Source organism: Brienomyrus brachyistius, chromosome 2 (assembly GCF_023856365.1).
Source record: "Brienomyrus brachyistius isolate T26 chromosome 2, BBRACH_0.4, whole genome shotgun sequence".
Classification (NCBI taxonomy): domain Eukaryota; kingdom Metazoa; phylum Chordata; class Actinopteri; order Osteoglossiformes; family Mormyridae; genus Brienomyrus; species Brienomyrus brachyistius.
In genome coordinates this window covers 40,010,259-40,035,605 of record NC_064534.1, presented here as the reverse complement: position 1 = coordinate 40,035,605, position 25,347 = coordinate 40,010,259, and the positions used below count along the sequence as shown (strand labels likewise).

Below are 25,347 nucleotides of genomic sequence, written 5' to 3'. Positions count from 1 at the left end.
ACCACTTCTACCACCAGCAAAGAAGTTTCTATCCCTAATTCCTCTGTGATTCCCACTAACCTAAACATTAAGTTGGCATTGAAGGGTGTGAATTACCCCGGCCAACCTGCTCTTTTAAAGACAGCTTTTAGCGAGTTTTTAAAGGAGGAGAAGAGCAGACCATGCTATGCCAATAATATCGAGTCTTCTGTGGTGAAGTCGTTTTTGCATAGAAAACAAAGCGGTGAGTTGAAGAGGAATTATATTAGTACTTTGTTTAAAACTGTGTGTAAAAAGCTGTCTCTTTATTATTAACAATAAGTTGTAAAACGTGAATGGGGAGTGACAGTCTTCAAGTTTGTGAGAAGATCGCGCCCTGGTGGAATAAAGGCACGAACAGCTTACAGCAGCTATAATTACCAGGCAGTATTTAGAGTAAAACGGTGTGTAAAAGCTGCCTTTATGAATGAGAGAAAAAAGAAATATATAAAATATTAAAATGGAAGGGGAGTGATAGATTTAAATTAATCGTGAAGTGGAGCGCCCCCTGTATAAAGTAAAAGTGAGAAAAGCTTACAGCACCTGGTATTCCCAGGTGGTCTCCATCCAAGAACTAACCAGACCCTAGCCTGCTTTGCTTCCGAGATAAGACGAGATCGGGCGCGTTCAGGGTGGTATGGCCATAAGCGAGAGCCGCGAACAAAAACAGCCCTTTTGCATTACACGCCTCTATACATGCCAGTTAGTCCCATTGGATCCTACTCCTGTTTTTTTTTTTTTTTATCTGACTCACACTGCAGCACCACCATCCAATCGGCTGCGCCGCACCCACTCCAAACATTCACCAAACTACTCAGCCGGCAGCCTACCACAATTATTCCATTCTTTCCGCATCCGCACACTTCCTTCTCGTTAAGTCCTTTTCACTACCGAACAGGTTAATCGCCGCACGTCCCCCGCCGGCAAACATTACTCATTTGCCTACCGCATGCAGGCTTCTCTTAAAGACCCTCTGTTATCAACTCCGCTAACAGCCACAAAATCTCCGCCGCACGAAGCCCACTGGTTGCTGTTGAATCACATGCTTCCCCAAAATGTCACGCTGTCAGAACACTGGGAGCTACACACGCCAACAAGTCCATACTGCAGGCTGCAGCCAGAACAATTTTCTACATTCAAACATCGACGGCCTCTTCTCTCTAAAAATTCACCAGACCGCTTCTACCACCAGGAAAGAAGTTTCCATCCCTAATTCCTCTGTGATTCCCACTAACCTAAACATTAAGCTGGCATTGAAGGATGTGAATTACCCCGGCCAACCTGCTCTTTTAAATACAGCTTTTAGCAAGTTTTGAAAGGAGGAGAAGAGCAGATAATATGCTAATAATATCGAATATTCTGTGGCGAAGTGGTTTTTGCATAGAAAATAAAGCGGTGAGTTTAAGAGGAATTATATCAGTACTTTGTTTAAAACTGTGTGTAAAAAGCTGTCTCTTTATTATTAACAATAAGTTGTAAAACGTGAATGGGGAGTGACAGTCTTCAAGTTTGTGAGAAGATCGCGCCCTGGTGGAATAAAGGCACGAACAGCTTACAGCAGCTATAATTACCAGGCAGTATTTAGAGTAAAACGGTGTGTAAAAGCTGCCTTTATGAATGAAAGAAAAAAAAAATATATATAAAATAGTAAAATGGAAGGGGAGTGATAGATTTGAATTAATCGTGAAGTGGAGTGCCCCCTGTATAAAGTAAAAGTGAGAAAAGCTTACAGCACGTGGTATTCCCAGTAGGTCTCCCATCCAAGTACTAACCAGACCCTATCTTGCTTGGCTTCTGAGATCAGACAAGATCGGGCGTGTTCAGGGTGGTACGGCCGTGAGCGAGAAAAACTACCAAAAACAGTCCTTTTGCATTACACGCCTCTATACATGCCAGTTAGTCCAAGTGGATCCTACTCCTGTTTTTTTTTTTTTTTATCTGACTCACACTGCAGCCCCACCATCCAATCGGCAGTGCCGGAACCACACCAAACATTCACCAAACTACTCAGCCGGCAGCCTACCACAATTATTCCATTCTTTCCGCATCCGCACACTTCCTTCTCTTTAACTCCTTTTCACTACCGCACAGGTTAATCGCCGCACGTCCCCCGCCGGCAAACATTACTCCTTTGCCTACCTCATGCAGGCTTCTCTTAACGACCCTCTGTTATCAACTCCGCTAACAGCCACAAAATCTCTGCCGCACGAAGCCCACTGGTAGCTGTTGAATCACATGCTTCCCCAAAACGTTACGCTGTCAGAACACTGGGAGCTACACACGCCAACAAGTCCATACTGCAGGCTGCAGTCAGAACATTTTTCTACATTGAAACATCGACGGCCTCTTCTCTCTAAAAATTCACCAGACCGCTTCTACCATCAGCAAAGAAGTTTCCATCCCTAATTCCTCTGTGATTCCCACTAACCTAAACATTAAGCTAGCATTGAAGGGTGTGAATTACCCCGGCCAACCTGCTCTTTTAAATACAGCTTTTAGCAAGTTTTGAAAGGAGGAGAAGAGCAGACCTTGCTATACCAATAATATCGAGTCTTCTGTGGCGAAGTGGTTTTTGCATAGAAAACAAAGCGGTCAGTTGAAGAGGAATAATATCAGTACTTTGTTTAAAACTGTGTGTAAAAAGCTGTCTCTTTATCATTAACAATAAGTTGTAAAACGTGAATGGGGAGTGACAGTCTTCAAGTTTGTGAGAAGATCGCGCCCTGGTGGAATAAAGGCACGAACAGCTTACAGCACCTAGAATTACCAGGAAGTATTTAGAGTAAAACGGTTTCTAAAAGCTGCCTTTATGAATGAGAGAAAAAAATATATATATATATAAAATAGTAAAATGGAAGGGGAGTGATAGATTTAAATTAATCGTGAAGTGGAGCGCCCCCTGTATAAAGTAAAAGTGAGAAAAGCTTACAGCACCTGGTATTCCCAGGTGGTCTCCCATCCAAGTACTAACCAGACCCTACCCTGCTTAGCTTCCAAGATCAGACGAGATCGGGCGTGTTCAGGGTGGTATGGCTGTAAGCGAGAGATGCTACCAAAAACAGCCCTTTTGCATTACACGCGTCTATACATGCCAGATAGTCCCATTGGATCCTACTCCTGGTTTTTTTTTTTTTATCTGACTCACACTGCAGCCCCACCATCCAATCGGCAGCGCCGGACCCACACCAAACATTCACCAAACTACTCAGCCGGCAGCCTACCACAATTATTCCATTCTTTCCGCATCCGCACACTTCCTTCTTTTTAACTCCTTTTCACTACCGCACAGGTTAATCGCCGCACGTCCCCCGCCGGCAAACATTACTCCTTTGCCTACTGCATGTAGGCTTCTCTTAACGACCCTCTGTTATCAACTCCGCTAACAGCCACAAAATCTCCGCCGCACGAAGCCCACTGGTAGCTGCTGAATCACATGCTTCCCCAAAACATCGCGCTGTCAGAACACTGGGAGCTACACACACCAACAAGTCCATACTGCAGGCTGCAGCCAGAACAATTTTCTACATTCAAACATCGACGGCCTCTTCTCTCTAAAAATTCACCAGACCGCTTCTACCACCAGCAAAGAAGTTTCCATCCCTAATTCCTCTGTGATTCCCACTAACCTAAACATTAAGCTGGCATTGAAGGGTGTGAATTACCCCGGCCAATCTGTTCTTTTAAATACAGCTTTTAGCAAGTTTTGAAAGGAGAAGAGCAGAACTTGCTATGCCAATAATATCGAGTCTTCTGTGGCGAAGTGGTTTTTGCATAGAAAACAAAGCGGTCAGTTGAAGAGGAATAATATCAGTACTTTGTTTAAAACTGTGTGTAAAAAGCTGTCTCTTTATCATTAACAATAAGTTGTAAAACGTGAATGGGGAGTGACAGTCTTCAAGTTTGTGAGAAGATCGCGCACTGGTGGAATAAAGGCACGAACAGCTTAAAGCACCTAGAATTACCAGGAAGTATTTAGAGTAAAACGGTTTCTAAAAGCTGCCTTTAGGAATGAGAGAAAAAAAAAATATATATATATAAAATAGTAAAATGGAAGGGGAGTGATAGATTTAAATTAATCGTGAAGTGGAGCGCCCCCTGTACAAAGTAAAAGTGAGAAAAGCTTACAGCACCTGGTATTCCCAGGTGGTCTCCCATCCAAGTACTAACCAGACCCTACCCAGCTTCCGAGATCAGATGAGATCGGGCGTGTTCAGGGTGGTATGGCCGTAAGCGAGAGTTGCTACCAAAAACAGCCCTTTTGCATTACACGCGTCTATACATGCCAGTTAGTCCCATTGGATCCTACTCCTGGTTTTTTTTTTTTTTATCTGACTCACACTGCAGCCCCACCATCCAATCGGCAGCGCCGGACCCACACCAAACATTCACCAAACTACTCAGCCGGCAGCCTACCACAATTATTCCATTCATTCCGCATCCGCACACTTCCTTCTTTTTAACTCCTTTTCACTACCGCACAGGTTAATCGCCGCACGTCCCCCGCCGGCAAACATTACTCCTTTGCCTACTGCATGCAGGCTTCTCTTAACGACCCTCTGTTATCAACTCCGCTAACAGCCACAAAATCTCCGCCGCACGAAGCCCACTGGTAGCTGCTGAATCACATGCTTCCCCAAAACGTCGCGCTGTCAGAACACTGGGAGCTACACACACCAACAAGTCCATACTGCAGGCTGCAGCCAGAACAATTTTCTACATTCAAACATCGACGGCCTCTTCTCTCTAAAAATTCACCAGACCGCTTCTACCACCAGCAAAGAAGTTTCCATCCCTAATTCCTCTGTGATTCCCACTAACCTAAACATTAAGCTGGCATTGAAGGGTGTGAATTACCCCGGCCAATCTGTTCTTTTAAATACAGCTTTTAGCAAGTTTTGAAAGGAGAAGAGCAGAACTTGCTATGCCAATAATATCGAGTCTTCTGTGGCGAAGTGGTTTTTGCATAGAAAACAAAGCGGTCAGTTGAAGAGGAATAATATCAGTACTTTGTTTAAAACTGTGTGTAAAAAGCTGTCTCTTTATCATTAACAATAAGTTGTAAAACGTGAATGGGGAGTGACAGTCTTCAAGTTTGTGAGAAGATCGCGCCCTGGTGGAATAAAGGCACGAACAGCTTACAGCACCTAGAATTACCAGGAAGTATTTAGAGTAAAACGGTTTCTAAAAGCTGCCTTTATGAATGAGAGAAAAAAAAAAATATATATATAAAATAGTAAAATGGAAGGGGAGTGATAGATTTAAATTAATCGTGAAGTGGAGCGCCCCCTGTACAAAGTAAAAGTGAGAAAAGCTTACAGCACCTGGTATTCCCAGGTGGTCTCCCATCCAAGTACTAACCAGACCCTACCCAGCTTCCGAGATCAGATGAGATCGGGCGTGTTCAGGGTGGTATGGCCGTAAGCGAGAGTTGCTACCAAAAACAGCCCTTTTGCATTACACGCGTCTATACATGCCAGTTAGTCCCATTGGATCCTACTCCTGGTTTTTTTTTTTTTTATCTGACTCACACTGCAGCCCCACCATCCAATCGGCAGCGCCGGACCCACACCAAACATTCACCAAACTACTCAGCCGGCAGCCTACCACAATTATTCCATTCTTTCCGCATCCGCACACTTCCTTCTTTTTAACTCCTTTTCACTACCGCACAGGTTAATCGCCGCACGTCCCCCGCCGGCAAACATTACTCCTTTGCCTACTGCATGTAGGCTTCTCTTAACGACCCTCTGTTATCAACTCCGCTAACAGCCACAAAATCTCCGCCGCACGAAGCCCACTGGTAGCTGCTGAATCACATGCTTCCCCAAAACGTCGCGCTGTCAGAACACTGGGAGCTACACACACCAACAAGTCCATACTGCAGGCTGCAGCCAGAACAATTTTCTACATTCAAACATCGACGGCCTCTTCTCTCTAAAAATTCACCAGACCGCTTCTACCACCAGCAAAGAAGTTTCCATCCCTAATTCCTCTGTGATTCCCACTAACCTAAATATTAAGCTGGCATTGAAGGGTGTGAATTACCCCGGCCAATCTGTTCTTTTAAATACAGCTTTTAGCAAGTTTTGAAAGGAGAAGAGCAGAACTTGCTATGCCAATAATATCGAGTCTTCTGTGGCGAAGTGGTTTTTGCATAGAAAACAAAGCGGTCAGTTGAAGAGGAATAATATCAGTACTTTGTTTAAAACTGTGTGTAAAAAGCTGTCTCTTTATCATTAACAATAAGTTGTAAAACGTGAATGGGGAGTGACAGTCTTCAAGTTGGTGAGAAGATCGCGCCCTGGTGGAATAAAGGCACGAACAGCTTACAGCACCTGGAATTACCAGGAAGTATTTAGAGTAAAACGGCTTCTAAAAGCTGCCTTTATGAATGAGAGAAAAAAAAAATATATATATAAAATAGTAAAATGGAAGGGGAGTGATAGATTTAAATTAATCGTGAAGTGGAGCGCCCCCTGTATAAAGTAAAAGTGAGAAAAGCTTACAGCACCTGGTATTCCCAGGAGGTCTCCCATCCAAGTACTAACCAGACCCTAACCTGTTTAGCTTCCAAGATCAGATGAGATCGGGCGTGTTCAGGGTGGTATGGCCGTAAGCGAGAGATGCTACCAAAAACAGCCCTTTTGCATTACACGCGTCTATACATGCCAGTTAGTCCCATTGGATCCTACTCCTGGTTTTTTTTTTTTTTATCTGACTCACACTGCAGCCCCACCATCCAATCGGCAGCGCCGGACCCACACCAAACATTCACCAAACTACTCAGCCGGCAGCCTACCACAATTATTCCATTCTTTCCGCATCCGCACACTTCCTTCTTTTTAACTCCTTTTCACTACCGCACAGGTTAATCGCCGCACGTCCCCCGCCGGCAAACATTACTCCTTTGCCTACTGCATGTAGGCTTCTCTTAACGACCCTCTGTTATCAACTCCGCTAACAGCCACAAAATCTCCGCCGCACGAAGCCCACTGGTAGCTGCTGAATCACATGCTTCCCCAAAACGTCGCGCTGTCAGAACACTGGGAGCTACACACACCAACAAGTCCATACTGCAGGCTGCAGCCAGAACAATTTTCTACATTCAAACATCGACGGCCTCTTCTCTCTAAAAATTCACCAGACCGCTTCTACCACCAGCAAAGAAGTTTCCATCCCTAATTCCTCTGTGATTCCCACTAACCTAAATATTAAGCTGGCATTGAAGGGTGTGAATTACCCCGGCCAATCTGTTCTTTTAAATACAGCTTTTAGCAAGTTTTGAAAGGAGAAGAGCAGAACTTGCTATGCCAATAATATCGAGTCTTCTGTGGCGAAGTGGTTTTTGCATAGAAAACAAAGCGGTCAGTTGAAGAGGAATAATATCAGTACTTTGTTTAAAACTGTGTGTAAAAAGCTGTCTCTTTATCATTAACAATAAGTTGTAAAACGTGAATGGGGAGTGACAGTCTTCAAGTTGGTGAGAAGATCGCGCCCTGGTGGAATAAAGGCACGAACAGCTTACAGCACCTGGAATTACCAGGAAGTATTTAGAGTAAAACGGCTTCTAAAAGCTGCCTTTATGAATGAGAGAAAAAAAAAATATATATATAAAATAGTAAAATGGAAGGGGAGTGATAGATTTAAATTAATCGTGAAGTGGAGCGCCCCTGTATAAAGTAAAAGTGAGAAAAGCTTACAGCACCTGGTATTCCCAGGAGGTCTCCCATCCAAGTACTAACCAGACCCTAACCTGTTTAGCTTCCAAGATCAGATGAGATCGGGCGTGTTCAGGGTGGTATGGCCGTAAGCGAGAGATGCTACCAAAAACAGCCCTTTTGCATTACACGCGTCTATACATGCCAGTTAGTCCCATTGGATCCTACTCCTGGTTTTTTTTTTTTTTATCTGACTCACACTGCAGCCCCACCATCCAATCGGCAGCGCCGGACCCACACCAAACATTCACCAAACTACTCAGCCGGCAGCCTACCACAATTATTCCATTCTTTCCGCATCCGCACACTTCCTTCTTTTTAACTCCTTTTCACTACCGCACAGGTTAATCGCCGCACGTCCCCCGCCGGCAAACATTACTCCTTTGCCTACTGCATGTAGGCTTCTCTTAACGACCCTCTGTTATCAACTCCGCTAACAGCCACAAAATCTCCGCCGCACGAAGCCCACTGGTAGCTGCTGAATCACATGCTTCCCCAAAACGTCGCGCTGTCAGAACACTGGGAGCTACACACACCAACAAGTCCATACTGCAGGCTGCAGCCAGAACAATTTTCTACATTCAAACATCGACGGCCTCTTCTCTCTAAAAATTCACCAGACCGCTTCTACCACCAGCAAAGAAGTTTCCATCCCTAATTCCTCTGTGATTCCCACTAACCTAAATATTAAGCTGGCATTGAAGGGTGTGAATTACCCCGGCCAATCTGTTCTTTTAAATACAGCTTTTAGCAAGTTTTGAAAGGAGAAGAGCAGAACTTGCTATGCCAATAATATCGAGTCTTCTGTGGCGAAGTGGTTTTTGCATAGAAAACAAAGCGGTCAGTTGAAGAGGAATAATATCAGTACTTTGTTTAAAACTGTGTGTAAAAAGCTGTCTCTTTATCATTAACAATAAGTTGTAAAACGTGAATGGGGAGTGACAGTCTTCAAGTTGGTGAGAAGATCGCGCCCTGGTGGAATAAAGGCACGAACAGCTTACAGCACCTGGAATTACCAGGAAGTATTTAGAGTAAAACGGCTTCTAAAAGCTGCCTTTATGAATGAGAGAAAAAAAAAATATATATATAAAATAGTAAAATGGAAGGGGAGTGATAGATTTAAATTAATCGTGAAGTGGAGCGCCCCCTGTATAAAGTAAAAGTGAGAAAAGCTTACAGCACCTGGTATTCCCAGGAGGTCTCCCATCCAAGTACTAACCAGACCCTAACCTGTTTAGCTTCCAAGATCAGATGAGATCGGGCGTGTTCAGGGTGGTATGGCCGTAAGCGAGAGATGCTACCAAAAACAGCCCTTTTGCATTACACGCGTCTATACATGCCAGTTAGTCCCATTGGATCCTACTCCTGGTTTTTTTTTTTTTTATCTGACTCACACTGCAGCCCCACCATCCAATCGGCAGCGCCGGACCCACACCAAACATTCACCAAACTACTCAGCCGGCAGCCTACCACAATTATTCCATTCTTTCCGCATCCGCACACTTCCTTCTTTTTAACTCCTTTTCACTACCGCACAGGTTAATCGCCGCACGTCCCCCGCCGGCAAACATTACTCCTTTGCCTACTGCATGTAGGCTTCTCTTAACGACCCTCTGTTATCAACTCCGCTAACAGCCACAAAATCTCCGCCGCACGAAGCCCACTGGTAGCTGCTGAATCACATGCTTCCCCAAAACGTCGCGCTGTCAGAACACTGGGAGCTACACACACCAACAAGTCCATACTGCAGGCTGCAGCCAGAACAATTTTCTACATTCAAACATCGACGGCCTCTTCTCTCTAAAAATTCACCAGACCGCTTCTACCACCAGCAAAGAAGTTTCCATCCCTAATTCCTCTGTGATTCCCACTAACCTAAATATTAAGCTGGCATTGAAGGGTGTGAATTACCCCGGCCAATCTGTTCTTTTAAATACAGCTTTTAGCAAGTTTTGAAAGGAGAAGAGCAGAACTTGCTATGCCAATAATATCGAGTCTTCTGTGGCGAAGTGGTTTTTGCATAGAAAACAAAGCGGTCAGTTGAAGAGGAATAATATCAGTACTTTGTTTAAAACTGTGTGTAAAAAGCTGTCTCTTTATCATTAACAATAAGTTGTAAAACGTGAATGGGGAGTGACAGTCTTCAAGTTGGTGAGAAGATCGCGCCCTGGTGGAATAAAGGCACGAACAGCTTACAGCACCTGGAATTACCAGGAAGTATTTAGAGTAAAACGGCTTCTAAAAGCTGCCTTTATGAATGAGAGAAAAAAAATATATATATATAAAATAGTAAAATGGAAGGGGAGTGATAGATTTAAATTAATCGTGAAGTGGAGCGCCCCCTGTATAAAGTAAAAGTGAGAAAAGCTTACAGCACCTGGTATTCCCAGGTGGTCTCCCATCCAAGTACTAACCACACCCTACCCTGCTTGGCTTCCGAGATCAGACGAGATCGGGCGTGTTCAGGGTGGTATGGCCGTGAGCGAGAAAAACTCCCAAAAACAGCCCTTTTGCATTACACGCCTCTATACATGCCAGTTAGTCCCATTGGATCCTACTCCTGTTTTTTTTTTTTTATCTGACTCACACTGCAGCCCCACCATCCAATCGGCAGCGCCGGACCCACACCAAACATTCACCAAACTACTCAGCCGGCAGCCTACCACAATTATTCCATTCTTTCCGCATCCGCACACTTCCTTCTTTTTAACTCCTTTTCACTACCGCACAGGTTAATCGCCGCACGTCCCCCGCCAGCAAACATTACTCCTTTGCCTACTGCATGTAGGCTTCTCTTAACGACCCTCTGTTATCAACTCCGCTAACAGCCACAAAATCTCCGCTGCACAAAGCCCACTGGTAGCTGCTGAATCACATGCTTCCCCAAAACGTCGCGCTGTCAGAACACTGGGAGCTACACACACCAACAAGTCCATACTGCAGGCTGCAGCCAGAACTATTTTCTACATTCAAACATCGACGGCCTCTTCTCTCTAAAAATTCACCAGACCGCTTCTACCACCAGCAAAGAAGTTTCCATCCCTAATTCCTCTGTGATTCCCACTAACCTAAACATTAAGCTGGCATTGAAGGGTGTGAATTACCCCGGCCAATCTGTTCTTTTAAATACAGCTTTTAGCAAGTTTTGAAAGGAGAAGAGCAGAACTTGCTATGCCAATAATATCGAGTCTTCTGTGGCGAAGTGGTTTTTGCATAGAAAACAAAGCGGTCAGTTGAAGAGGAATAATATCAGTACTTTGTTTAAAACTGTGTGTAAAAAGCTGTCTCTTTATCATTAACAATAAGTTGTAAAACGTGAATGGGGAGTGACAGTCTTCAAGTTTGTGAGAAGATCGCGCACTGGTGGAATAAAGGCACGAACAGCTTAAAGCACCTAGAATTACCAGGAAGTATTTAGAGTAAAACGGTTTCTAAAAGCTGCCTTTAGGAATGAGAGAAAAAAAAAAAATATATATATAAAATAGTAAAATGGAAGGGGAGTGATAGATTTAAATTAATCGTGAAGTGGAGCGCCCCCTGTATAAAGTAAAAGTGAGAAAAGCTTACAGCACCTGGTATTCCCAGGTGGTCTCCCATCCAAGTACTAACCAGACCCTACCCAGCTTCCGAGATCAGATGAGATCGGGCGTGTTCAGGGTGGTATGGCCGTAAGCGAGAGTTGCTACCAAAAACAGCCCTTTTGCATTACACGCGTCTATACATGCCAGTTAGTCCCATTGGATCCTACTCCTGGTTTTTTTTTTTTTTATCTGACTCACACTGCAGCCCCACCATCCAATCGGCAGCGCCGGACCCACACCAAACATTCACCAAACTACTCAGCCGGCAGCCTACCACAATTATTCCATTCATTCCGCATCCGCACACTTCCTTCTTTTTAACTCCTTTTCACTACCGCACAGGTTAATCGCCGCACGTCCCCCGCCGGCAAACATTACTCCTTTGCCTACAGCATGCAGGCTTCTCTTAACGACCCTCTGTTATCAACTCCGCTAACAGCCACAAAATCTCCGCCGCACGAAGCCCACTGGTAGCTGCTGAATCACATGCTTCCCCAAAACGTCGCGCTGTCAGAACACTGGGAGCTACACACACCAACAAGTCCATACTGCAGGCTGCAGCCAGAACAATTTTCTACATTCAAACATCGACGGCCTCTTCTCTCTAAAAATTCACCAGACCGCTTCTACCACCAGCAAAGAAGTTTCCATCCCTAATTCCTCTGTGATTCCCACTAACCTAAACATTAAGCTGGCATTGAAGGGTGTGAATTACCCCGGCCAATCTGTTCTTTTAAATACAGCTTTTAGCAAGTTTTGAAAGGAGAAGAGCAGAACTTGCTATGCCAATAATATCGAGTCTTCTGTGGCGAAGTGGTTTTTGCATAGAAAACAAAGCGGTCAGTTGAAGAGGAATAATATCAGTACTTTGTTTAAAACTGTGTGTAAAAAGCTGTCTCTTTATCATTAACAATAAGTTGTAAAACGTGAATGGGGAGTGACAGTCTTCAAGTTTGTGAGAAGATCGCGCCCTGGTGGAATAAAGGCACGAACAGCTTACAGCACCTAGAATTACCAGGAAGTATTTAGAGTAAAACGGTTTCTAAAAGCTGCCTTTATGAATGAGAGAAAAAAATATATATATATATAAAATAGTAAAATGGAAGGGGAGTGATAGATTTAAATTAATCGTGAAGTGGAGCGCCCCCTGTATAAAGTAAAAGTGAGAAAAGCTTACAGCACCTGGTATTCCCAGGAGGTCTCCCATCCAAGTACTAACCAGACCCTAACCTGTTTAGCTTCCAAGATCAGATGAGATCGGGCGTGTTCAGGGTGGTATGGCCGTAAGCGAGAGATGCTACCAAAAACAGCCCTTTTGCATTACACGCGTCTATACATGCCAGTTAGTCCCATTGGATCCTACTCCTGGTTTTTTTTTTTTTTATCTGACTCACACTGCAGCCCCACCATCCAATCGGCAGCGCCGGACCCACACCAAACATTCACCAAACTACTCAGCCGGCAGCCTACCACAATTATTCCATTCTTTCCGCATCCGCACACTTCCTTCTTTTTAACTCCTTTTCACTACCGCACAGGTTAATCGCCGCACGTCCCCCGCCGGCAAACATTACTCCTTTGTCTACTGCATGTAGGCTTCTCTTAACGACCCTCTGTTATCAACTCCGCTAACAGCCACAAAATCTCCGCCGCACGAATCCCACTGGTAGCTGCTGAATCACATGCTTCCCCAAAACGTCGCGCTGTCAGAACACTGGGAGCTACACACACCAACAAGTCCATACTGCAGGCTGCAGCCAGAACAATTTTCTACATTCAAACATCGACGGCCTCTTCTCTCTAAAAATTCACCAGACCGCTTCTACCACCAGCAAAGAAGTTTCCATCCCTAATTCCTCTGTGATTCCCACTAACCTAAATATTAAGCTGGCATTGAAGGGTGTGAATTACCCCGGCCAATCTGTTCTTTTAAATACAGCTTTTAGCAAGTTTTGAAAGGAGAAGAGCAGAACTTGCTATGCCAATAATATCGAGTCTTCTGTGGCGAAGTGGTTTTTGCATAGAAAACAAAGCGGTCAGTTGAAGAGGAATAATATCAGTACTTTGTTTAAAACTGTGTGTAAAAAGCTGTCTCTTTATCATTAACAATAAGTTGTAAAACGTGAATGGGGAGTGACAGTCTTCAAGTTGGTGAGAAGATCGCGCCCTGGTGGAATAAAGGCACGAACAGCTTACAGCACCTAGAATTACCAGGAAGTATTTAGAGTAAAACGGTTTCTAAAAGCTGCCTTTAGGAATGAGAAAAAAAAAAAAAATATATATAAAATAGTAAAATGGAAGGGGAGTGATAGATTTAAATTAATCGTGAAGTGGAGCGCCCCCTGTACAAAGTAAAAGTGAGAAAAGCTTACAGCACCTGGTATTCCCAGGAGGTCTCCCATCCAAGTACTAACCAGACCCTAACCTGTTTAGCTTCCAAGATCAGATGAGATCGGGCGTGTTCAGGGTGGTATGGCCGTAAGCGAGAGATGCTACCAAAAACAGCCCTTTTGCATTACACGCGTCTATACATGCCAGTTAGTCCCATTGGATCCTACTCCTGGTTTTTTTTTTTTTTATCTGACTCACACTGCAGCCCCACCATCCAATCGGCAGCGCCGGACCCACACCAAACATTCACCAAACTACTCAGCCGGCAGCCTACCACAATTATTCCATTCTTTCCGCATCCGCACACTTCCTTCTTTTTAACTCCTTTTCACTACCGCACAGGTTAATCGCCGCACGTCCCCCGCCGGCAAACATTACTCCTTTGTCTACTGCATGTAGGCTTCTCTTAACGACCCTCTGTTATCAACTCCGCTAACAGCCACAAAATCTCCGCCGCACGAAGCCCACTGGTAGCTGCTGAATCACATGCTTCCCCAAAACGTCGCGCTGTCAGAACACTGGGAGCTACACACACCAACAAGTCCATACTGCAGGCTGCAGCCAGAACAATTTTCTACATTCAAACATCGACGGCCTCTTCTCTCTAAAAATTCACCAGACCGCTTCTACCACCAGCAAAGAAGTTTCCATCCCTAATTCCTCTGTGATTCCCACTAACCTAAACATTAAGCTGGCATTGAAGGGTGTGAATTACCCCGGCCAATCTGTTCTTTTAAATACAGCTTTTAGCAAGTTTTGAAAGGAGAAGAGCAGAACTTGCTATGCCAATAATATCGAGTCTTCTGTGGCGAAGTGGTTTTTGCATAGAAAACAAAGCGGTCAGTTGAAGAGGAATAATATCAGTACTTTGTTTAAAACTGTGTGTAAAAAGCTGTCTCTTTATCATTAACAATAAGTTGTAAAACGTGAATGGGGAGTGACAGTCTTCAAGTTTGTGAGAAGATCGCGCCCTGGTGGAATAAAGGCACGAACAGCTTACAGCACCTAGAATTACCAGGAAGTATTTAGAGTAAAACGGTTTCTAAAAGCTGCCTTTATGAATGAGAGAAAAAAAAAAAATATATATATATAAAATAGTAAAATGGAAGGGGAGTGATAGATTTAAATTAATCGTGAAGTGGAGCGCCCCCTGTATAAAGTAAAAGTGAGAAAAGCTTACAGCACCTGGTATTCCCCGGAGGTCTCCCATCCAAGTACTAACCAGACCCTAACCTGTTTAGCTTCCAAGATCAGATGAGATCGGGCGTGTTCAGGGTGGTATGGCCGTAAGCGAGAGATGCTACCAAAAACAGCCCTTTTGCATTACACGCGTCTATACATGCCAGTTAGTCCCATTGGATCCTACTCCTGGTTTTTTTTTTTTTTATCTGACTCACACTGCAGCCCCACCATCCAATCGGCAGCGCCGGACCCACACCAAACATTCACCAAACTACTCAGCCGGCAGCCTACCACAATTATTCCATTCTTTCCGCATCCGCACACTTCCTTCTTTTTAACTCCTTTTCACTACCGCACAGGTTAATCGCCGCACGTCCCCCGCCGGCAAACATTACTCCTTTGTCTACTGCATGTAGGCTTCTCTTAACGACCCTCTGTTATCAACTCCGCTAACAGCCACAAAATCTCCGCCGCACGAAGCCCACTGGTAGCTGCTGAATCACATGCTTCCCCAAAACGTCGCGCTGTCAGAACACTGGGAGCTACACACACCAACAAGTCCATACTGCAGGCTGCAGCCAGATCAACAATTTTCTACATTCAAACATCGACGGCCTCTTCTCTCTAAAAATTCACCAGACCGCTTCTACCACCAGCAAAGAAGTTTCCATCCCTAATTCCTCTGTGATTCCCACTAACCTAAATATTAAGCTGGCATTGAAGGGTGTGAATTACCCCGGCCAATCTGTTCTTTTAAATACAGCTTTTAGCAAGTTTTGAAAGGAGAAGAGCAGAACTTGCTATGCCAATAATATCGAGTCTTCTGTGGCGAAGTGGTTTTTGCATAGAAAACAAAGCGGTCAGTTGAAGAGGAATAATATCAGTACTTTGTTTAAAACTGTGTGTAAAAAGCTGTCTCTTTATCATTAACAATAAGTTGTAAAACGTGAATGGGGAGTGACAGTCTTCAAGTTGGTGAGAAGATCGCGCCCTGGTGGAATAAAGGCACGAACAGCTTACAGCACCTAGAATTACCAGGAAGTATTTAGAGTAAAACGGTTTCTAAAAGCTGCCTTTAGGAATGAGAAAAAAAAAAATATATATATAAAATAGTAAAATGGAAGGGGAGTGATAGATTTAAATTAATCGTGAAGTGGAGCGCCCCCTGTACAAAGTAAAAGTGAGAAAAGCTTACAGCACCTGGTATTCCCAGGAGGTCTCCCATCCCAGTACTAACCAGACCCTAACCTGTTTAGCTTCCAAGATCAGATGAGATCGGGCGTGTTCAGGGTGGTATGGCCGTAAGCGAGAGATGCTACCAAAAACAGCCCTTTTGCATTACACGCGTCTATACATGCCAGTTAGTCCCATTGGATCCTACTCCTGGTTTTTTTTTTTTTTATCTGACTCACACTGCAGCCCCACCATCCAATCGGCAGCGCCGGACCCACACCAAACATTCACCAAACTACTCAGCCGGCAGCCTACCACAATTATTCCATTCTTTCCGCATCCGCACACTTCCTTCTTTTTAACTCCTTTTCACTACCGCACAGGTTAATCGCCGCACGTCCCCCGCCGGCAAACATTACTCCTTTGCCTACTGCATGTAGGCTTCTCTTAACGACCCTCTGTTATCAACTCCGCTAACAGCCACAAAATCTCCGCCGCACGAAGCCCACTGGTAGCTGCTGAATCACATGCTTCCCCAAAACGTCGCGCTGTCAGAACACTGGGAGCTACACACACCAACAAGTCCATACTGCAGGCTGCAGCCAGAACAATTTTCTACATTCAAACATCGACGGCCTCTTCTCTCTAAAAATTCACCAGACCGCTTCTACCACCAGCAAAGAAGTTTCCATCCCTAATTCCTCTGTGATTCCCACTAACCTAAATATTAAGCTGGCATTGAAGGGTGTGAATTACCCCGGCCAATCTGTTCTTTTAAATACAGCTTTTAGCAAGTTTTGAAAGGAGAAGAGCAGAACTTGCTATGCCAATAATATCGAGTCTTCTGTGGCGAAGTGGTTTTTGCATAGAAAACAAAGCGGTCAGTTGAAGAGGAATAATATCAGTACTTTGTTTAAAACTGTGTGTAAAAAGCTGTCTCTTTATCATTAACAATAAGTTGTAAAACGTGAATGGGGAGTGACAGTCTTCAAGTTGGTGAGAAGATCGCGCCCTGGTGGAATAAAGGCACGAACAGCTTACAGCACCTGGAATTACCAGGAAGTATTTAGAGTAAAACAGCTTCTAAAAGCTGCCTTTATGAATGAGAGAAAAAAAAAAAATATATATAAAATAGTAAAATGGAAGGGGAGTGATAGATTTAAATTAATCGTGAAGTGGAGCGCCCCCTGTATAAAGTAAAAGTGAGAAAAGCTTACAGCACCTGGTATTCCCAGGTGGTCTCCCATCCAAGTACTAACCACACCCTACCCTGCTTGGCTTCCGAGATCAGACGAGATCGGGCGTGTTCAGGGTGGTATGGCCGTGAGCGAGAAAAACTCCCAAAAACAGCCCTTTTGCATTACACGCCTCTATACATGCCAGTTAGTCCCATTGGATCCTACTCCTGTTTTTTTTTTTTTTATCTGACTCACACTGCAGCCCCACCATCCAATCGGCAGCGCCGGACCCACACCAAACATTCACCAAACTACTCAGCCGGCAGCCTACCACAATTATTCCATTCTTTCCGCATCCGCACACTTCCTTCTTTTTAACTCCTTTTCACTACCGCACAGGTTAATCGCCGCACGTCCCCCGCCAGCAAACATTACTCCTTTGCCTACTGCATGTAGGCTTCTCTTAACGACCCTCTGTTATCAACTCCGCTAACAGCCACAAAATCTCCGCTGCACAAAGCCCACTGGTAGCTGCTGAATCACATGCTTCCCCAAAACGTCGCGCTGTCAGAACACTGGGAGCTACACACAGCAACAAGTCCATACTGCAGGCTGCAGCCAGAACTATTTTCTACATTCAAACATCGACGGCCTCTTCTCTCTAAAAATTCACCAGACCGCTTCTACCACCAGCAAAGAAGTTTCCATCCCTAATTCCTCTGTGATTCCCACTAACCTAAACATTAAGCTGGCATTGAAGGGTGTGAATTACCCCGGCCAATCTGTTCTTTTAAATACAGCTTTTAGCAAGTTTTGAAAGGAGAAGAGCAGAACTTGCTATGCCAATAATATCGAGTCTTCTGTGGCGAAGTGGTTTTTGCATAGAAAACAAAGCGGTCAGTTGAAGAGGAATAATATCAGTACTTTGTTTAAAACTGTGTGTAAAAAGCTGTCTCTTTATCATTAACAATAAGTTGTAAAACGTGAATGGGGAGTGACAGTCTTCAAGTTTGTGAGAAGATCGCGCACTGGTGGAATAAAGGCACGAACAGCTTAAAGCACCTAGAATTACCAGGAAGTATTTAGAGTAAAACGGTTTCTAAAAGCTGCCTTTAGGAATGAGAGAAAAAAAAAATATATATATATAAAATAGTAAAATGGAAGGGGAGTGATAGATTTAAATTAATCGTGAAGTGGAGCGCCCCCTGTACAAAGTAAAAGTGAGAAAAGCTTACAGCACCTGGTATTCCCAGGTGGTCTCCCATCCAAGTACTAACCAGACCCTACCCAGCTTCCGAGATCAGATGAGATCGGGCGTGTTCAGGGTGGTATGGCCGTAAGCGAGAGTTGCTACCAAAAACAGCCCTTTTGCATTACACGCGTCTATACATGCCAGTTAGTCCCATTGGATCCTACTCCTGGTTTTTTTTTTTTTTATCTGACTCACACTGCAGCCCCACCATCCAATCGGCAGCGCCGGACCCACACCAAACATTCACCAAACTACTCAGCCGGCAGCCTACCACAATTATTCCATTCATTCCGCATCCGCACACTTCCTTCTTTTTAACTCCTTTTCACTACCGCACAGGTTAATCGCCGCACGTCCCCCGCCGGCAAACATTACTCCTTTGCCTACAGCATGCAGGCTTCTCTTAACGACCCTCTGTTATCAACTCCGCTAACAGCCACAAAATCTCCGCCGCACGAAGCCCACTGGTAGCTGCTGAATCACATGCTTCCCCAAAACGTCGCGCTGTCAGAACACTGGGAGCTACACACACCAACAAGTCCATACTGCAGGCTGCAGCCAGAACAATTTTCTACATTCAAACATCGACGGCCTCTTCTCTCTAAAAATTCACCAGACCGCTTCTACCACCAGCAAAGAAGTTTCCATCCCTAATTCCTCTGTGATTCCCACTAACCTAAACATTAAGCTGGCATTGAAGGGTGTGAATTACCCCGGCCAATCTGTTCTTTTAAATACAGCTTTTAGCAAGTTTTGAAAGGAGAAGAGCAGAACTTGCTATGCCAATAATATCGAGTCTTCTGTGGCGAAGTGGTTTTTGCATAGAAAACAAAGCGGTCAATTGAAGAGGAATAATATCAGTACTTTGTTTAAAACTGTGTGTAAAAAGCTGTCTCTTTATCATTAACAATAAGTTGTAAAACGTGAATGGGGAGTGACAGTCTTCAAGTTTGTGAGAAGATCGCGCCCTGGTGGAATAAAGGCACGAACAGCTTACAGCACCTAGAATTACCAGGAAGTATTTAGAGTAAAATGGTGTGTAAAAGCTGCCTTTATGAATGAGAGAAAAATATATATATATATATAAAATAGTAAAATGGAAGGGGAGTGATAGATTTAAATTAATCGTGAAGTGGAGCGCCCCCTGTATAAAGTAAAAGTGAGAAAAGCTTACAGCACCTGGTATTCCCAGGAGGTCTCCCATCCAAGTACTAACCAGACCCTACCCTGCTTGGCTTCCGAGATCAGACGAGATCAGGCGTGTTCAGGGTGGTATGGCCGTAAGCGAGAGATGCTACCAAAAACAGCCCTTTTGCATTACACGCCTCTATACATGCCAGTTGGTCCCATTGGATCCTACTAATGTACTTTTTTTTTTTTATCTGACTCACACTGCAGCCCCACCATCCAATCGGCAGCGCCGGACCCACACCAAACATTCACCAAACTACTCAGCCGGCAGCCTACCACAATTATTCCATTCTTTCCGCATCCGCACACTTCCTTCTTTTTAACTCCTTTTCACTACCGCACAGGTTAATCGCCGCACGTCCCCCGCCGGCAAACATTACTCCTTTGCCTACTGCATGCAGACTTCTCTTAACGACCCTCTGTTATCAACTCCGCTAACAGCCACAAAATCTCCGCCGCACGAAGCCCACTGGTAGCTGCTGAATCACATGCTTCCCCAACACGTCGCGCTGTCAGAACACTGGGAGCTACACACACCAACAAGTCCATACTGCAGGCTGCAGCCAGAACAATTTTCTACATTCAAACATCGACGGCCTCTTCTCTCTAAAAATTCACCAGACCGCTTCTACCACCAGCAAAGAAGTTTCCATTCCAAATTCCTCTGTGATTCCCACTAACCTAAACATTAAGCTGGCATTGAAGGGTGTGAATTACCCCGGCCAATCTGTTCTTTTAAATACAGCTTTTAGCAAGTTTTGAAAGGAGAAGAGCAGAACTTGGTATGCCAATAATATCGAGTCTTCTGTGGCGAAGTGGTTTTTGCATAGAAAACAAAGCGGTCAGTTGAAGAGGAATAATATCAGTACTTTGTTTAAAACTGTGTGTAAAAAGCTGTCTCTTTATCATTAACAATAAGTTGTAAAACGTGAATGGGGAGTGACAGTTTTCAAGTTTGTGAGAAGATCGCGCCCTGGTGGAATAAAGGCACGAACAGCTTACAGCACCTAGAATTACCAGGAAGTATTTAGAGTAAAACGGTTTCTAAAAGCTGGCTTTATGAAAGAGAGATAAAATATATATATATATAAAATAGTAAAATGGAAGGGGAGTGCTAGATTTAAATTAATCGTGAAGTGGAGCGCCCCCTGTATAAAGTAAAAGTGAGAAAAGCTTACAGCACCTGGCATTCCCAGGTGGTCACCCATCCAAGTACTAACCAGACCCTACCCTGCTTAGCTTCCAAGATCAGACGAGATCGGGCGTGTTCAGGGTGGTACGGCCGTAAGGGAGAGATGCAACCAAAAACAGCCCTTTTGCATTACACGCGTCTATACATGCCAGTTAGTCCCATTGGATCCTACTCCTGGTTTTTTTTTTTTTTTTATCTGACTCACACTGCAGCACCACCATCCAATCGGCAGCGCCGGACCCACACCAAACATTCACCAAACTACTCAGCTGGCAGCCTACCACAATTATTCCATTCTTTCCGCATCCGCACACTTCCTTCTCTTTAAGTCCTTTTCACTACCTCACAGGTTAATCGCCGCACGTCCCCCGCCGGCAAACATTACTCATTTGCCTACCGCATGCAGGCTTCTCTTAACAACCCTCTGTTATCAACTCTGCTAACAGCCACAAAATCTCCGCCGCACGAAGCCCACTGATAGCTGCTGAATCACATGCTTCCCCAAAACGTCGCGCTGTCAGAACACTGGGAGCTACACACACCAACAAGTCCATACTGCAGGCTGCAGCCAGAACAATTTTCTACATTCAAACATCGACAGCCTCTTCTCTCTAAAAATTCACCAGACCGCTTCTACCACCAGCAAAGAAGTTTCCATCCCTAATTCCTCTGTGATTCCCACTAACCTAAACATTAAGCTGGCATTGAAGGGTGTGAATTACCCCGGCCAATCTGTTCTTTTAAATACAGCTTTTAGCAAGTTTTGAAAGGAGGAGAATAGCAGATAATATGCCAATAATATCGAATATTCTGTGGCGAAGTGGTTTTTGCATAGAAAACAAAGCGGTCAGTTGAAGAGGAATAATATCAGTACTTTGTTTAAAACTGTGTGTAAAAAGCTGTCTCTTTATCATTAACAATAAGTTGTAAAACGTGAATGGGGAGTGACAGTCTTCAAGTTTGTGAGAAGATCGCACCCTGGTGGAATAAAGGCACGAACAGCTTACAGCACCTAGAATTACCAGGAAGTATTTAGAGTAAAACGGTGTGTAAAAGCTGCCTTTATGAATGAGAGAAAAAAAAAAAATATATATATATATAAAATAGTAAAATGGAAGGGGAGTGATAGATTTAAATTAATCGTGAAGTGGAGCGCCCCCTGTATAAAGTAAAAGTGAGAAAAGCTTACAGCACCTGGTATTCCCAGGAGGTCTCCCATCCAAGTACTGACCAGACCCTACCCTGCTTGGCTTCCGAGAACGGATGAGATCGGGCGTGTTCAGGGTGGTATGGCCGTAAGCGAGAGACTTGACCAAAAACAGCCCTTTTGCATTATACGCGTCTATACATGCCAGTTAGTCCCATTGGATCCTACTCCTGGTTTTTTTTTTTTTTATCTGACTCACACTGCAGCACCACCATCCAATCGGCAGCGCCGGACCCACACCAAACATTCACCAAACTACTCAGCCGGCAGCCTACCACAATTATTCCATTCTTTCCGCATCCGCACACTTCCTTCTTTTTAACTCCTTTTCACTACCGCACAGGTTAATCGCCGCACGTCCCCCGCCGGCAAACATTACTCCTTTGCCTACTGCATGCAGGCTTCTCTTAACGACCCTGTGTTATCAACTCCGCTAACAGCCACAAAATCTCCGCCGCACGAAGCCCACTGGTAGCTGCTGAATCACATGCTTCCCCAAAACGTCGCGCTGTCAGAACACTGGGAGCTACACACACCAACAAGTCCATACTGCAGGCTGCAGCCAGAACAATTTTCTAAATCCAAACATCGACGGCCTCTTCTCTCTAAAAATTCACCAGACCGCTTCTACCACCAGCAAAGAAGTTTCCATCCCTAATTCCTCTGTGATTCCCACTAACCTAAACATTAAGCTGGCATTGAAGGGTGTGAATTACCCCGGCCAATCCGTTCTTTTAAATACAGCTTTTAGCAAGTTTTGAAAGGAGAAGAGCAGAACTTGCTATGCCAATAATATCGAGTCTTCTGTGGCGAAGTGGTTTTTGCATAGAAAACAAAGCGGTCAGTTGAAGAGGAATAATATCAGTACTTTGTTTAAAACTGTGTGTAAAAAGCTGTCTCTTTATCATTAACAATAAGTTGTAAAAAGTGAATGGGGAGTGACAGTCTTCAAGTTTGTGAGAAGATCGCGCCCTGGTGGAATAAAGGCACGAAGAGCTTACAGCACCTAGAATTACCAGGAAGTATTTAGAGTAAAACGGTTTCTAAAAGCTGGCTTTATGAAAGAGAGAAAAAAAATATATATATAAAATAGTAAAATGGAAGGGGAGTGCTAGATTTAAATTAATCGTGAAGTGGAGCGCCCCCTGTATAAAGTAAAAGTGAGAAACGCTTACAGCACCTGGTATTCCCAGGTGGTCTCCCATCCAAGTACTAACCACAGCCTACCCTGCTTAGCTTCCAAGATCAGATGAGATCGGGCGTGTTCAGGGTGGTATGGCCTCAAGCAAGAGACGCTACCAAAAACAGCCCTTTTGCATTACACGCCTCTATACATGCCAGTTAGTCCCATTGGATCCTACTCCTGGTTTTTTTTTTTTTTTTATCTGACTCACACTGCAGCACCACCATCCAATCGGCAGCGCCGGACCCACACCAAACATTCACCAAACTACTCAGCCGGCAGCCTACCACAATTATCCCATTCTTTCCGCATCCGCACACTTCCTTCACTTTAACTCCTTTACACTACCGCACAGGTTAATCGCCGCACGTCCCCCACCAGCAAACATTCCTCCTTTGCCTACCGCATGCAGGCTTCTCTTAATGACTTTCTGTTATCAACTCCGCTAACAGCCACAAAATCTCCGCCGCACGAAGCCCACTGGTAGCTGTTGAATCACATGCTTCCCCAAAACGTCGCGCTGTCAGAACACTGGGAGCTACACACGCCAACAGGTCCATACTGCAGGCTGCAGCCAGAACAATTTTCTACATTCAAACATCGACGGCCTCTTCTCTCTAAAAATTCACCAGACCACTTCTACCACCAGCAAAGAAGTTTCTATCCCTAATTCCTCTGTGATTCCCACTAACCTAAACATTAAGTTGGCATTGAAGGGTGTGAATTACCCCGGCCAACCTGCTCTTTTAAAGACAGCTTTTAGCGAGTTTTTAAAGGAGGAGAAGAGCAGACCATGCTATGCCAATAATATCGAGTCTTCTGTGGTGAAGTCGTTTTTGCATAGAAAACAAAGCGGTGAGTTGAAGAGGAATTATATTAGTACTTTGTTTAAAACTGTGTGTAAAAAGCTGTCTCTTTATTATTAACAATAAGTTGTAAAACGTGAATGGGGAGTGACAGTCTTCAAGTTTGTGAGAAGATCGCGCCCTGGTGGAATAAAGGCACGAACAGCTTACAGCAGCTATAATTACCAGGCAGTATTTAGAGTAAAACGGTGTGTAAAAGCTGCCTTTATGAATGAGAGAAAAAAGAAATATATAAAATATTAAAATGGAAGGGGAGTGATAGATTTAAATTAATCGTGAAGTGGAGCGCCCCCTGTATAAAGTAAAAGTGAGAAAAGCTTACAGCACCTGGTATTCCCAGGTGGTCTCCATCCAAGAACTAACCAGACCCTAGCCTGCTTTGCTTCCGAGATAAGACGAGATCGGGCGCGTTCAGGGTGGTATGGCCATAAGCGAGAGCCGCGAACAAAAACAGCCCTTTTGCATTACACGCCTCTATACATGCCAGTTAGTCCCATTGGATCCTACTCCTGTTTTTTTTTTTTTTTATCTGACTCACACTGCAGCACCACCATCCAATCGGCTGCGCCGCACCCACTCCAAACATTCACCAAACTACTCAGCCGGCAGCCTACCACAATTATTCCATTCTTTCCGCATCCGCACACTTCCTTCTCGTTAAGTCCTTTTCACTACCGAACAGGTTAATCGCCGCACGTCCCCCGCCGGCAAACATTACTCATTTGCCTACCGCATGCAGGCTTCTCTTAAAGACCCTCTGTTATCAACTCCGCTAACAGCCACAAAATCTCCGCCGCACGAAGCCCACTGGTTGCTGTTGAATCACATGCTTCCCCAAAATGTCACGCTGTCAGAACACTGGGAGCTACACACGCCAACAAGTCCATACTGCAGGCTGCAGCCAGAACAATTTTCTACATTCAAACATCGACGGCCTCTTCTCTCTAAAAATTCACCAGACCGCTTCTACCACCAGGAAAGAAGTTTCCATCCCTAATTCCTCTGTGATTCCCACTAACCTAAACATTAAGCTGGCATTGAAGGATGTGAATTACCCCGGCCAACCTGCTCTTTTAAATACAGCTTTTAGCAAGTTTTGAAAGGAGGAGAAGAGCAGACCTTGCTATACCAATAATATCGAGTCTTCTGTGGCGAAGTGGTTTTTGCATAGAAAACAAAGCGGTCAGTTGAAGAGGAATAATATCAGTACTTTGT

General features: G+C 44.4%; 13 non-coding genes and 8 pseudogenes across 13 annotated transcripts; all 21 read right to left on the bottom strand.

Moving 5' to 3' along the window:
• Positions 1-549: 549 nt before the first annotated feature.
• Positions 550-667, bottom strand: LOC125732003 (5S ribosomal RNA; annotated as a pseudogene).
• A 1,074-nt stretch (positions 668-1,741) lies between these two features.
• On the bottom strand, positions 1,742-1,860 carry LOC125732149 (5S ribosomal RNA; annotated as a pseudogene).
• A 1,080-nt stretch (positions 1,861-2,940) lies between these two features.
• Positions 2,941-3,059, bottom strand: LOC125733597 (5S ribosomal RNA). The gene has a single exon (XR_007392937.1). It is a non-coding gene; the product is annotated as a 5S ribosomal RNA (ribosomal RNA).
• Positions 3,060-4,136: 1,077 nt separating this feature from the next.
• LOC125731521 (5S ribosomal RNA) lies at positions 4,137-4,250 on the bottom strand (annotated as a pseudogene).
• A 1,077-nt stretch (positions 4,251-5,327) lies between these two features.
• On the bottom strand, positions 5,328-5,441 carry LOC125731520 (5S ribosomal RNA; annotated as a pseudogene).
• A 1,076-nt stretch (positions 5,442-6,517) lies between these two features.
• LOC125735527 (5S ribosomal RNA) lies at positions 6,518-6,636 on the bottom strand. Its single transcript, XR_007394822.1, has one exon. It is a non-coding gene; the product is annotated as a 5S ribosomal RNA (ribosomal RNA).
• Positions 6,637-7,711: 1,075 nt separating this feature from the next.
• On the bottom strand, positions 7,712-7,830 carry LOC125735526 (5S ribosomal RNA). The gene has a single exon (XR_007394821.1). It is a non-coding gene; the product is annotated as a 5S ribosomal RNA (ribosomal RNA).
• Positions 7,831-8,906: 1,076 nt separating this feature from the next.
• On the bottom strand, positions 8,907-9,025 carry LOC125735525 (5S ribosomal RNA). The gene has a single exon (XR_007394820.1). It is a non-coding gene; the product is annotated as a 5S ribosomal RNA (ribosomal RNA).
• A 1,076-nt stretch (positions 9,026-10,101) lies between these two features.
• On the bottom strand, positions 10,102-10,220 carry LOC125736697 (5S ribosomal RNA). The gene has a single exon (XR_007395971.1). It is a non-coding gene; the product is annotated as a 5S ribosomal RNA (ribosomal RNA).
• Positions 10,221-11,296: 1,076 nt separating this feature from the next.
• On the bottom strand, positions 11,297-11,410 carry LOC125731519 (5S ribosomal RNA; annotated as a pseudogene).
• Positions 11,411-12,487: 1,077 nt separating this feature from the next.
• LOC125735524 (5S ribosomal RNA) lies at positions 12,488-12,606 on the bottom strand. Its single transcript, XR_007394819.1, has one exon. It is a non-coding gene; the product is annotated as a 5S ribosomal RNA (ribosomal RNA).
• Positions 12,607-13,682: 1,076 nt separating this feature from the next.
• Positions 13,683-13,801, bottom strand: LOC125735523 (5S ribosomal RNA). The gene has a single exon (XR_007394818.1). It is a non-coding gene; the product is annotated as a 5S ribosomal RNA (ribosomal RNA).
• Positions 13,802-14,881: 1,080 nt separating this feature from the next.
• On the bottom strand, positions 14,882-15,000 carry LOC125736608 (5S ribosomal RNA). Its single transcript, XR_007395883.1, has one exon. It is a non-coding gene; the product is annotated as a 5S ribosomal RNA (ribosomal RNA).
• A 1,078-nt stretch (positions 15,001-16,078) lies between these two features.
• Positions 16,079-16,197, bottom strand: LOC125735442 (5S ribosomal RNA). Its single transcript, XR_007394738.1, has one exon. It is a non-coding gene; the product is annotated as a 5S ribosomal RNA (ribosomal RNA).
• A 1,076-nt stretch (positions 16,198-17,273) lies between these two features.
• Positions 17,274-17,392, bottom strand: LOC125736696 (5S ribosomal RNA). Its single transcript, XR_007395970.1, has one exon. It is a non-coding gene; the product is annotated as a 5S ribosomal RNA (ribosomal RNA).
• A 1,077-nt stretch (positions 17,393-18,469) lies between these two features.
• Positions 18,470-18,583, bottom strand: LOC125731518 (5S ribosomal RNA; annotated as a pseudogene).
• A 1,077-nt stretch (positions 18,584-19,660) lies between these two features.
• On the bottom strand, positions 19,661-19,779 carry LOC125733955 (5S ribosomal RNA). The gene has a single exon (XR_007393286.1). It is a non-coding gene; the product is annotated as a 5S ribosomal RNA (ribosomal RNA).
• A 1,076-nt stretch (positions 19,780-20,855) lies between these two features.
• LOC125736622 (5S ribosomal RNA) lies at positions 20,856-20,974 on the bottom strand. Its single transcript, XR_007395897.1, has one exon. It is a non-coding gene; the product is annotated as a 5S ribosomal RNA (ribosomal RNA).
• A 1,084-nt stretch (positions 20,975-22,058) lies between these two features.
• On the bottom strand, positions 22,059-22,177 carry LOC125734388 (5S ribosomal RNA). The gene has a single exon (XR_007393702.1). It is a non-coding gene; the product is annotated as a 5S ribosomal RNA (ribosomal RNA).
• Positions 22,178-23,251: 1,074 nt separating this feature from the next.
• LOC125731696 (5S ribosomal RNA) lies at positions 23,252-23,370 on the bottom strand (annotated as a pseudogene).
• Positions 23,371-24,447: 1,077 nt separating this feature from the next.
• LOC125732002 (5S ribosomal RNA) lies at positions 24,448-24,565 on the bottom strand (annotated as a pseudogene).
• Positions 24,566-25,347: the final 782 nt, after the last annotated feature.